Genomic DNA, 13,328 nt, shown 5'->3' on the forward strand with positions numbered 1-13,328 from the left:
ATGTCCTTTACCATTACTAGGTTGGCGTGCTTTTTACGTTACTAGCGGGAATTCTCGACCACATAGCGTGGTTGACATAATTTTTTACGCCAACTGTTTTGTTAGTCTAACTGTTATATTTCAATATTTAATCAATTTTATAATTATTTTTTATAAATGATGCAATTAGGAGATATTTTCTTTATTAATAACCAATCATTTACATTATTTGTTTGTAAAGCGAACTGTTCAGCAAAAAGATGAAAGGAGAGAAGCCAGCAGTACAACCAAGAAAGGTTGGTGAAATGTTCTCAATTTTGAATTATTTCAGAGCACAAGTGACTGTTAGAGGTTACAAAGAGGCAATGGGTGATATCCGAAAGAAATTGAATGAAGAATTGAAGAACATGTTTAGGGTCATTCTTGGATTTAAATGGCTCCAAATTCAATGGAGTTTTGACACATTCAGTGCTATTGCGTTAGATTACAATAGGGGATCCTAATAAAGAGTTCTACTTTTGTCTCAATGAGGTGGACACCAGGTTCAATCAGTACAAGTTTAAATGGGTCACGTGATTGGGATTTAATCACCACACAGACATTGCAAAATATGTTTCATCTACAATGCGGCACAGGATATGTGACACGTATTTTTCTAATAAGAGGTTAGTGTCGTACAACAACCTTATATCGGTTTTTAACAACGTTGCACAGGGCAATAACGATGGTGACGCAGTCAAAATTGCGTTATTATATTGTTTGCATATTAGTTTGTTAGGGGCAAACTTGAGAAAGGTGATTAAGACACATATTCTATAGTTAATCAACTACCTAAACTTTTTTAACAAATACCTATGAGGGATAGGTTGTGGCAACTAGAGGTGGGTAGGAATTGGACCCAACCGAGATCGGGTCTAGACCCGGTTGGGACGGGTCCCATTGGGACTGATCCATTTGGGACCAATCTTTCATGGGTATAAACAATTTCATTTACCCTTTTTTATTTTTTTATTTATTTAGGGACTTAATCAAAATTATTTAGGGGTAATTTGTAAAGTTTTTAATTAATTAGTAAATAAATAATTAAATATAAATGAATGATTAAATGTTAATGAATAATGACTTAATTCTTAATTGGTTAGAAATTTAGGGTGTTTTTAATTTAAACTTTATGGAGATAATAATAGTTTAATTTTAACATAAATATAATATTAACACAATCACACTTCACAAATAAACAATTAAATAAATTTGATTTCATTAAATTATTGATTTACATCATCAACAATATTTACATCCTCCAAATATGTGTTTCTAAAGAGGTTGAGTAGTTCAGGATCTTCAGGGTGCTGCTGATCTCTTCCGTCTGCATGAGTCCAATCTTGTAAACATGTTATGACTTCATCCATCTTATTGGTTAAAGAACATCTTCTCTCTTCAACAATGCGGCCGCTAATTGAGAATGTTGACTCGGATGCAATTGTCGAAACTAGCACAGATAAAATGTCACATGGCATTTGAGCTACTATAGTGAATTGACTTGCATTGTGGTTCCACCATTAAAGCACATTCATCTCACGTTTCTCCTTTGTGGTCATGTAGGACACGTCCATTTGTAGGTGCCGATGTAGCTCATTTGGTCCAAGTTGTCTATACGAGCTGCTACTTTCACCACAACCGTTACCGCGTTCCACAAATCTCCAGATGCTCATTCCTTGCCATCCTTGGTCTTCATCAGGGTTCTGCTGGCACTAGACGCTCCAATGTGCCTAGTCTGATACAAAGAAAAAAGGCTTTCAATTTTCTCTTAAAGTTTATCAAATAAGAATTATAGTCATATTGTAAATTATGGCATATCTCGGCAACCGTACAATTAAATACACTTAATTTAAATTTAAGATCTAATCCATATAAGAATGGAATATCTAACCAATATTTTCGGTATTTTTTTTCTAGTAGAACAACAATATCGCGCAAATCTTCATTATATCTATATGTAGCAAAAGTTGTAGACATTCGAAGTAAAGTATCTAATGCTACATTAGTAGTAGGATAAGAAATACCACTTAATATACTAGTGAAATCATAAAAAAAATTAAGAAATGAAAAAAAGTAGTTCGCAAACTGTCCAATCGGATTCATTGACGACTTCCTTTAGATAGTTCCTCCAGTTGACGAACTCTGTAATTTATCTTGTGGTTGGTATAACTTTTTCCAACATCAGGTACGTGGAGTTCCAACGGACAGGCATGTCCATACATAACTTCTTTGGTTCAATTGGCGGATCCTCTTGGCGACAATATTTACGGATTTCAATCCATCTTGAATTGTTATTGACGATGAATCCGATAGTCACGCGCACCCTTTCAATCCTCAAATGTATAGCTTTTAAACCTGTTTTAACAATCAAATTGATGATGTGGCAAGCACATCTCTGGTGAAAAAATTTGCCTTCACCATACAGATCCAATCTCTTTTCAAATAAAGAAATTGTCGAGGTGTTGTAATTGCATTATCAAGCATTAGTGTCACAACTCTCTCAATATTCTTGCAAAACTTCAACAATTGTTAAAGAAATAGTGTCGACACTATGTTTTCATATAATGCTTTAAAACTTATCAATTTTTGTTGTAAATGCCAACCATGAGCCAAATAATGTATTGTAACACTCAAAAAATCTGTTTTTGATCTAGCAGCCCATATATCTTAAGTAAGTGCAATAGATATATTCCTAAAATTTTGAAATTCTTTTTTAAGTTTATTTTTTATTTTATCATAAAGTTTTTTTATGTCCCTTCTAATTGTATATCTACTAAAAGGGGTAAATGCTGGACAAAAAAACAGTTTTAATCATGTCAACAAAATAAGGATTTTCAGATAAAGAAATGGGAGAATCCGTAGCACATATAAATTTTTCTATTTCCTCTCGTGCAATGAGTGCATTGTATTGCCATGTTAAGAGAGTTGAAGATTATAAATTAAAATTAAGTTAAGTTTGAACTCGCCTACCTGGTGTGGTTGAACTTGAACCGAACTGGCGAGACTGTTGCGTATGTTGGGGTGCTTCTTCTCCAAGTGTCGCTACATCGTCAAAGTCTCGTTCTCAGCGCCGATAATGATTGAACAAAAATTACATTCCCGCACGTCTCTTCCCCCAACCCATTTAGCTTTGGCCGTCTTGATTTGGTGAAGAATTGTGATACCCTGGACACGACCCTCTTTGACGGTCGAGCTGTGGAGTCACAACTCACTTGTGTTTGGCTGGTCCTAGTCTCGACCATTTATGGTTGTGAAATTAGAGTTGCTGCCTCTTGAAAGAGTTAAAATAGATTGAACCCTTACATTTCTTCGGTAGACGGAACGTAAAACTCATTTTGGGATGATACTCTGAATGCATAATTTCGGGAATCCATTATGAATTTATAATCAATTAATAAATAATTAAAATGAAAGAAATTGAATAATAACAAGAATAATAGATGAAATTGAAAAATGGATAAAATTGAATAATATGAATAAATGTAAATATAAATTGATTTGAAGAGAATTTGAGGATTGGAGTAGAGAGATTGAGAGAATAGATTTAAGAGTGAGTTATGAAGAAAATGGAGGTTTGGGGGGGGGGGGGGGGGGGGGGGGGGGGGGGGGGGGGCGCTAATTTTTTTTATAAAATAGCATTTTAGCCCCCATATTTATTGTATATTTAAAAATAGAGGTTTTTTGTAATTTGTCAGGAGTCAATTTAAAAAACCTGAATAAGGGTTTGCGCCCGGGTTTGGGAGGCCTAGGCCTTGGAGAAGGGCCTGAACCAGGGCCTAAGCCCTCCTCCATGGTTCTGGTTCAGTTTTAGGATCGGACCTCATAGGATTGGTCCTTACAAGGACTGGTCCTAAACTCGGGTTTTTGGGTGGGTTTTTCGGGTCCGGTCCCAAATTCCCACCTCTAGTGGCAACTAAGATGAAGAAGTGAAAGGTGCCTCCAATAAATCATATAATCTTATATTTTTTCCATTGTCATTCTTGGTAAATTTGTGTTTCCATCGTCATTACAACATGTATTTAGTTTTCTTATTATGTAGATTCACTACTGTCGTCTTTGGTTTTTGTAGCTATGGATATACGATGTTTTGGATAATCTAAGGAGTTTGGTAGAGCAGAAGGACAGATCAAAGATATGCCAGATGGTTAATTGGAAAACAAAAAACATTTCGACTTCGGAGGAGTTAAACAACATTTTGAACGAAATGGTTGTAAGCAACATAATGACTTTGGTTGTAAATGTTAAACTTTTCGTTAATATTTTAATAAATCACTAAAAACTATTAACATCATGATGTTAATGCATATGGTTCAGACTGTCTCTGAGAGGAAGGAAGATTGGTATGCAAATCTCTTTGGCTTCCTCAAGGCGCCTATTCTTGTACTCGAAGAACCATTGTTTCTAGTGTTTAATGAGGTAGAGTTGAAGGAGGAGGTTACATCAAATGAACCAGAATCTGACTGCCCTGTATCTGGAGTGGCCAATTCAGAAGTTGCAAACGACTTTCTAACTTGTGTACAACAAATGGTCGAAAACCCAAGAGCAACTATTCTGCAACTTGATTTTATACGTACAGGCTCATTTCGATTCCATATTGAGTCAACTTGATGGTAGAGTGAATGATATACAAGATGTCGTCACTGTACTTCAAAAGGAGCAAGATGATGATTATATAAGTTTCAATTACATTTTTATTCTATCCAAAAGTTATCTAACTAATATCTGAGCATGACGATACCTTTTTTGTGTTAGGATGGTGAGATCAACATAGTATAACACAACTCGTCTACATCATACATTGAGGATCACGAGTAGACATAACCACCCACCAAGATCCAAAATATACACCATCGACCATTCAAGTACATATCCAAATGTTGTCTGGGTATGCATCAATTTTAGGTATAATCAAGACTAATGTTTAATGTCGTTTTAGGTTATAGCAGTTGAAACGACCATAAAACTGATAAAGTCACTATAATCCTAGCCTTTCCATGGATATTACATGGTTGTATCATTCGGAAAGGTCTATTAACTAGAAATCCCTTCAATAACCCCATAAAGGCAAAGCCCAGACCTAAAAAAACTTTACCAATGTCGTCCAATATAAACACGACTTGTTCTTCGGATCCAAACATGCATGCAACTTTGTTCACGTGGTATAATTCGGTTGCAGATGAAGACACGAGAGATGTTTTATGTTGTGGGGGCCGTGACGAAAAGCACGTTCCGATCTACGCTTTTAACCCTCGGCCAATGGTTGATAGATGATGTAAGTAATCAACAAGTGTTTTGGTTTGTTCTTAATAAAAATTTGTTGTTTATATAATCATTGATGTGAGTTGTATTGTCACAACATATAGAATCCTATCCAGGATTAGTACAACGTCGCTAGCACATGTTCTAGAGCACTGTCCTGTAGGACTAGACTTCAGTTGACAACAGTTTCATTAGGCTGCTCCCAAGAACCAATAGGGAACGATAAGAGAAAAGGAACGAGTACATATGGTTAGATGTGTATCGACCTTTTTTTGTTGGGATGAAACATGACTAGTATTTCTTGCCATGTAGTGTAGTTGAAAAGGAAAATTTTTATTCAATAATCTATTGCATTGGTTAGTTCATTAATAATCTTTTGTACACTTACGTGGTGTTAAATGTTCATAGGTTTATATTACGGTCAACTGTGAGCCAAACTTGGGCAGGTACCGATCCCAACTGAGTTCGGGTCTGGGCCCTATTAGGACCAGTCACTTATGGGCCTGGGACCGGTCCCAAGCCCATGAGAAATTTCAAGACCGATCCAGGCCCATAAGACCGGTCCTATGGGCTTGGAAAATTTATTTTCACCCTTGAGAGATTAGTAAATTTTTAATTAATTTAAAAAAATAATAAATAAATAAATAAAATTAATGGTTAATTATAATTAATAATTATTTATAAATATGGGTGTTTTAAATTTAAACTTTAAAGAGATAATTTAATTAATTAATTTTAACATAAATGTAATATTCACACAATCACACATTCACACTTCACAAATAAACAATTAAATAAATTTGTTTTTATTAAATTATTCATCGTCAACACTATTTACACCGTTCAAATTTGTGTTCCTAAAGAGTTTGAGTAGTTCGGGATCTTTAGGGTGTTACTGCAGTCTTCTTTCTGCATGAGTCTAATCCTGTAAATACGTTATCACTTCAATCATCTCATTGGTTAAAGAACATCTTCTGTTTTCAACAATCCGACCACTCGTTGAGAATGTTGACTCAGATGCAATTATCGAAACCGGCACAGATAAAATGGCACGTGCCATTTGGGCTATAATGGGGAATCGACTTTGATGTTGTTTCCATCATTGAAGCACATCCATCTCACATTTCTCCTTCTTCGTCATGTAGGACACGTCAATTTGCAAGTAGCGATACAACTCATTTGGTCCATGTATGTATGAGCCGGAGCTACTACTTTCGCCATATTCCATATACGTCCACATGCTCAACCCTTGATAGATATCTTCATCAGGGTCCTGTGGGTCGTCTCTGCTGGACGTTCCAGTTCCACTTCCATTGTACCTACTCAGATATAGAGAAAAAAAGCTTTCCAATTTTTGCTTAAAGTTAATCAAATAATACGTATAAGCATGTCCTAAATGCTGGCATATCTCAGTAACTATACAATCAACTACGTGTAATTCAAACCTAGGATCTACAACAAGGCCTAATCCATATAAGAATGTAATATCTAACCAATATTTCTTGTATTTTTTTCCATCTTTGAAACAATTTCCATTAAGACGTCATTATATCTATATTTAGCCAAAGTTTTAGAAATCTCCTTCTTCGTCATGTAGGACATGTCAATTTGCAGGTAGCGATTCAACTTATTTGGTTCATGCATGTATGAGTTGGAGCTACTACTTCTGCCATGTTCCATATACGTCCACATGCTCAATCCTTGATAGATGTCTTCATCAGAGTCATGTTGGTCGTCTCTGCTAGACGTTCCAGTTCCACTTCCATTGTACCTACTCAGATGTAAAGAAAAAAGGCTTTTCAATTTTTGCTTAAAGTTAATCAAATAATACGTATAATCATTTCCTAAATGCTGGCCTATCTCAGCAACTACACAATCAACTATGTGTAATTCAAACCTAGGATCTACAACAAGACCTAATCCATATGAGAATGTAATATCTAACCAATATTTCTCGTATTTTTTTTTTCCATCTTTGAAACAATTTCCGTTAAGACGTCATTATATCTATATTTAGCCAAAGTTCTAGAAATCTTCTTCTTCGTCATGTAGGACATGCCAATTTGCAGGTAGCGATTCAACTCATTTAGTCAATGTATGTATGAGCTAGAGCTGCTACTTCCGCCATGTTCCATATACGTCCACATGCTCGATTCTTGATGGATGTCTTCATTAGGGTCATGTTGGCCGTCTTTGCTGGACGTTCCAATTCCACTTCCATTGTACCTGCTCAGATATAGAGAAAAAAGGCTTTCCAATTTTTGCTTAAAGTTAATCAAATAATACGTATAAGCATGTCCTAAATGCTGGCATATCTCAGTAACTATACAATCAACTACGTGTAATTCAAACCTAGGATCTACAACAAGGCCTAATCCATATAAGAATGTAATATCTAACCAATATTTCTCGTATTTTTTTTTTTCCATCTTTGAAACAATTTCCGTTAAGACGTCATTATATCTATATTTAGCCAAAATTCTAGAAATCTCCTTCTTCGTCATGTAGGACATGTCAATTTGCAGGTAGCAATTCAACTCATTTGGTCCATGTATGTATGAGCTGGAGCTGTTACTTCCGCCATGTTCCATATACGTCCACATGCTCTATCCTTGATAGGTGTCTTCATTAGAGTCCTGTTGTTCGTCTCTGCTAGACATTCCAGTTCCACTTCCATTGTACCTGCTCAGATATAAAAAATAAAAAATAAAAGGTTTTCCAATTTTGCTTAAAGTTAATCAAATAATACATGTAATCATGTCCTAAATGCTGGCCTATCTCAGTAACTACACAATCAACTACGTGGGATCTACAACAAGGCCTAATCCATATAAGAATGTAATATCTAACCAATATTTCTCGTATTTTTTTTTTCCATCTTTGAAACAATTTCTATTAAGACGTCATTATATCTATATTTAGCCAAAGTTCTAGAAATTTGAAGTAATATATCTAATGCTAAATTAGTAGTAGGTAATAAATACCACTTAATGTATTAGTGGATTCGTAAAAAACTTTAAGAAATGAATAAAAAAGTCCGCAAACCGTCCAATCATCATAACCGACAACTTCCTACGGATGGTTCTTTCGGTTGACAAAATCTGTAATTTGTCTTGCGGTTGGCAAAGTTTTTTTCAACATCAAGTAGGTGGAATTCCAATGGATAGGCATGTCCGTACATAACTTCAAAGGTTGAACCGGTGGGTTCTCTTGCTTACAATATTTGATGTACTCATGCCATTTTTTTGTTGCTACTGTCGATGATGAATCTGATAGTCGCGTGCACCCTCTCAATCTTCGAATTTATAGCTTCTAAACCTGCTTTAACAATCAAATTGATGATGTGGCAAGCACATCTCTAGGGAAAAAAAATTGTCTTCACCACACAAATCCAATCTCTTTTCAAATAAAGAGATAGCTACGGTGTTAGCAGATGCATTATTTAGCGTTAGTGCTACAACTCTATCAGTTAATACATATTCTTGCAAAACTTCAAGAATTGTAAAATAAATAGTGTCAACATTATGTGCAGTATATAATGGTCTAAAACCTATCAATTTTTGTTGTAAACCCCATCCATGATCTAAGTAATGTATTGTGATAGTTAAAAAATCTGTTTTTGATCTACAAACCCATATGTCTAAAGTAAGTGCAATAGATATGTTCCTAAAATTTTGAAATTCGTTTTTAAGTTGAACAGTTATTTGGTTATAAAATTTTAGTATGTCTCTTCTACTTGTACTTCTACTAACAGGGATATATGCTAGACAAAATGCAGTTTTAATCATGTGAATAAAATAAGGATTCTCAGATAAAGAAAGGGGAGAGTTCGTAGCAACTATGTATTTTGCTATTTCCTCTCGTGCTTGGAGTGCATTGTATTGCCATGTTGACAAAGTTGAGGATTGTGGATTAAAACTAAGTTGAGTTTGAATTTGCTTGCCGATCCGGTTGAAGATGAACCAGACAATTGTATTATTTAGGGGTGCTTCTTCTCCAAGTGTCGTCGCATCGTCGAAGTCCCCTTCTTAGAGTCGATAATAGTTCCATAGAAATTACATACCCCGCACAATTCTTCCCCCTCCCCATTTGTCTTTAACCGTTTTGATTTGGTGAAGTATCACCATACATTGGACACGACCCTCTTTGATGGTCGGGGGGCTTGGGTCGTGGAGTCGTTGCTCGCTTATGTTTGGTTGCACCTTGTCCCGGCCGAATGTGGTTTTTGTCATTGAATTGCAATTGCTACCTTTGGAAATGGTGAAAATGGATCAAACCCTTCCATTTCCTCGACAGATGGAACGTAGAACTCATTTGGCTCTTCCATTATGAATTTATGATAAAATAATAAATAATTAAAATGAAAAAAATTGAATAATAATATGAATAAGAGATGTTATGAAAAACATAAAAAATTGATTAATATAAATAAATAAATAAATTATAAATATAATTATAAATTGAATCGAAGAGAATATGAAAGAGAATTGGATTGAAGTAGAGAGATTAAGAGAATGAGAGACCAATAGTCATGTGCTATAATTCTATTTTTTTTTTTAATTCTATAAAATGTCAATTTAGCCCTTAATATTTTTATCAATTTCAAAATTTACAAGGGGTTTTTGAATATTTTCTTGGGGACTTTTTTGAAAAAAGCAAAAGGGTTTGGGCCCAGGCCTGGGACCGGTCCCAAGCCTAGACATTGGAGGAGGGCTTGATCTAGGGACTAGTCCCTCCTCCATGGGCCTGGTCTGGGTTTAGGACCAAACCCTCCTAAGATTGGTCCTACGACCGGTTTTTGGGGCCGATTTTTTGAGATCAGTCCCAAATGCCGAGGTCTACTGTGAACGTTAGGTTTGCGGTGAGGTTGATTTGGTCCAATGGTCGCTTTATACTCTACAGCTCGATGAAGGGGCACAAAAAAGACTCTATCAGCTTATAGAAGCAGATGCATTCACACGTGACATATATATTGGATATGTTATCATAGTCGTCTTATTGGATTGATTCCGAACAACTTCTTTGTGCGGGACCCCTAACTCTATTGAGGCGAGACAACATGCCACAACAGGGTTTGGGTTTGGGTGACTATGGGGTATTTACGTTGAAGTTCATCAAGTACCTTTGTCTAGGGCGACCATTTAATTTTGTTGGTAGTGATGGGAGATTCATTAAAACCAAGATGGCGATCGAGTTATTTTATGGCGATTTAGGGATTTAGTTTATTGTATCATCCTTGTATTTATGTAAACTTATTTTGATTATATACATGTCACTTTCGTTTCACATTTCCCAACTTCAAACGTTCTATATATAAACGTCATACCCATAACAAAGACATGAAACAGTTAACAACATAACATCATATCTAGAATTGGATCATGCCTAGCCTTGGTCTTTGTGTCATCAACTAGTGGAACTTCGTTAATGGTTTTAGTGTCACATGCAATGTAGTTGGTATCAACAAGGGAGGGCATCTAATATCATTTGCACCGGAGTAAAAGTACATTGTCTCTTCACATTCTGGTTCATCCACGAGAATATTGTTCATTCATCATTACACTCGAAGCAACTCTAATTCGGTACCTTTCGCTTCCACCCATTAACCCAATCCTCAATAGTTTCCAATATGTCTAAACCAAGCACATCCATAACATGCAGATCCTCAACCTCTACATTAGCATTACCCTCCTCTTCACCATCCCGAGGGGCTTCAACTTCAAAATTAGTCCTTGAGGGAAAACGGTATTATCCTAATAATTCTGGATTAGAAGGTTCATCGGTCATATTTATTGAGTCGCTACATTGGTTACTATCACTTTTGGATATATGTGCTCCCCAACCAACAACCGGAGACAATTTTCTCGCATTTACAATATGTTTGACAAAGAGAGGAGCAAAAGAGTTGACGTTGTTCTGACAAAAGGCAAGGTAACAAGCAATATCATATCATCCTCGATGTCGTAAAACATTCCATTGATTGCATCCTTGGGTTTCATAGCTATCCAAATAGTATTCCTTCTGCGATCAATACGTAGACAATCGCTCAACAACTCAATCAATCCATCATACATCATATTACGATGAAGTTTAAGCATTTTCTATTTTCCTCCAACATAACTCATTGTGTTATCATCCGTTGTCCATTTAACCACATGTGTCATTGTTAACAATCCTTCGATATAAATATATGAGATATAAGAACATTTGAATCCCCAAATTGAAAAGCCTATTAAAAAAAAAAAAATGACTTTGCGTGATTTATTTTATGAAATAATTATTTAAAAAACTTTTTTTAAGAGTCCAATTGAAATATGACCTATTTTTAATTGGCTTAGTAAATAAGACTTTTCATTCAATTTCTTTTCACTTTTACCCTCTTCACTCTTAACAGTTAGGAAAAACCACTCGAGTGCTCAGAGTCGCTAGAGTCTAGTCAACTCTAGCGTTGAGAGTTAAAAAAAAAAAAAAATCATTTTTTATATTTATAAAATTAGAATAACTCTTATATACGTTTACTATCCTGTTTTAAACAAATATATATTTTTTATTTCTTAATTTTGTTAATAAAATATTATTAGTTAATTTAAAGAAATTTTTATATTTAATTTCTAACACTAATTTGGAGAATAATTATAAAAAAAAAATTCTAGTAACTTTAGTGCTAGAGTCATTTGACTCTAGTGCTAGAATCACTTTAATGCTAGAGTAAGAGCATGAAAGTTGTAGAGGGGTAAAACTAGAACAAAAGTAGATGAAACATCATATCTACTAAATCAATTTAAAAAATTGTCGTATTTTAACCTGTCGAAAGATCTTTTAAGTAGTTTTCTCATTTTTTCACAGATTGGCGTGATTTTTCACACTATTAATATAAATATTTGACTTGGCTTATAATATCATGCCAACTAGGGAATATATGTAAACAATCCCTCAGTTAGCATGATACTTTACGCCAATTGGAAAATCACGCCAATTGAGCGCGTTTTTCTCTATACGCTAATTTCTCGAATAATGCATCCCTAAATCTACTTTATCACTACAACATAATTGGCATTACATCATTTATTCACTCATAAATCTTAAAACAAACTCAGATTAACCAAAAATCAACACAATAATAAGACGCAATCATTCTAAGTTAAGATTATAAAAAAAGATAGATTTAAGAATTTAAAGTTAAGATTAATCTTAATATCTGGATATATTGATTTTCCTTACTTGATATTGTGTTTTGGGTGTGAGATTTTGCAAATGGGACTCTTTGCAATTGATAGGGCTAGGGATAAAGTATTGAGAGGTTAGGGATGAGGGTAAAATTGTATTTAATTAAATTAGTTGGTTAATCAGTGTAGGGTCCAGTCTTATGGTTGCTTACGTAAATGCCCCCTAAAATATGGTTATTTTAATTAAAAACCCTTTTAAGTCCACATTAAAGATTTCAAGTTATTTGTGACACATCTAATATTCTTAATATCAAATCTTCTTAATTTCAAGTTTGACATTTCTAGATTCATATTTAATGTTAGAAGTATCGTATATGTTGTTCTTGGTACCGAGTTTCTTTAGTTTCAAATTTAATGTTAATAGTTTAAGGTTTTGTGTTGTAACTTTCAAATATTATGTTTATTTTTCACGTTATATTTATAGGTTTCAGTTCCATGCTGAAGGTCTGACGTGCAATGTTTTTGGCACCATGCTTCATTGTTCCAAGTTTAATATTATTGGTTCTACGTTTCACATTATATTATTCAACTAATTTGATATAAATTTCAAAGTCTATTTTCTAAATACCCTCAGAATTTATTTATTTTATTTTATTTTTTTATACCAATATTTTGATCAGTTCCAAAACTAATAATTGTCAATTTTCACACATAAACTTATAATAATAAAATAAATTGTACTACTTATCTAAATTGTATATGATTAATTTAATTATGGAAATATCATAATAAACATTTTAGCTAAATTTTTGCTGAAAAATTGTACATTAAAGAATCTTAAAAGAAATGTGTAGAATTTATTAATCAGTTCGTATTACAAATAAT

Source organism: Pistacia vera, unplaced genomic scaffold, assembly GCF_008641045.1.
Source record: "Pistacia vera cultivar Batoury unplaced genomic scaffold, PisVer_v2 Contig910, whole genome shotgun sequence".
NCBI classification, from domain to species: Eukaryota; Viridiplantae; Streptophyta; class Magnoliopsida; order Sapindales; family Anacardiaceae; genus Pistacia; species Pistacia vera.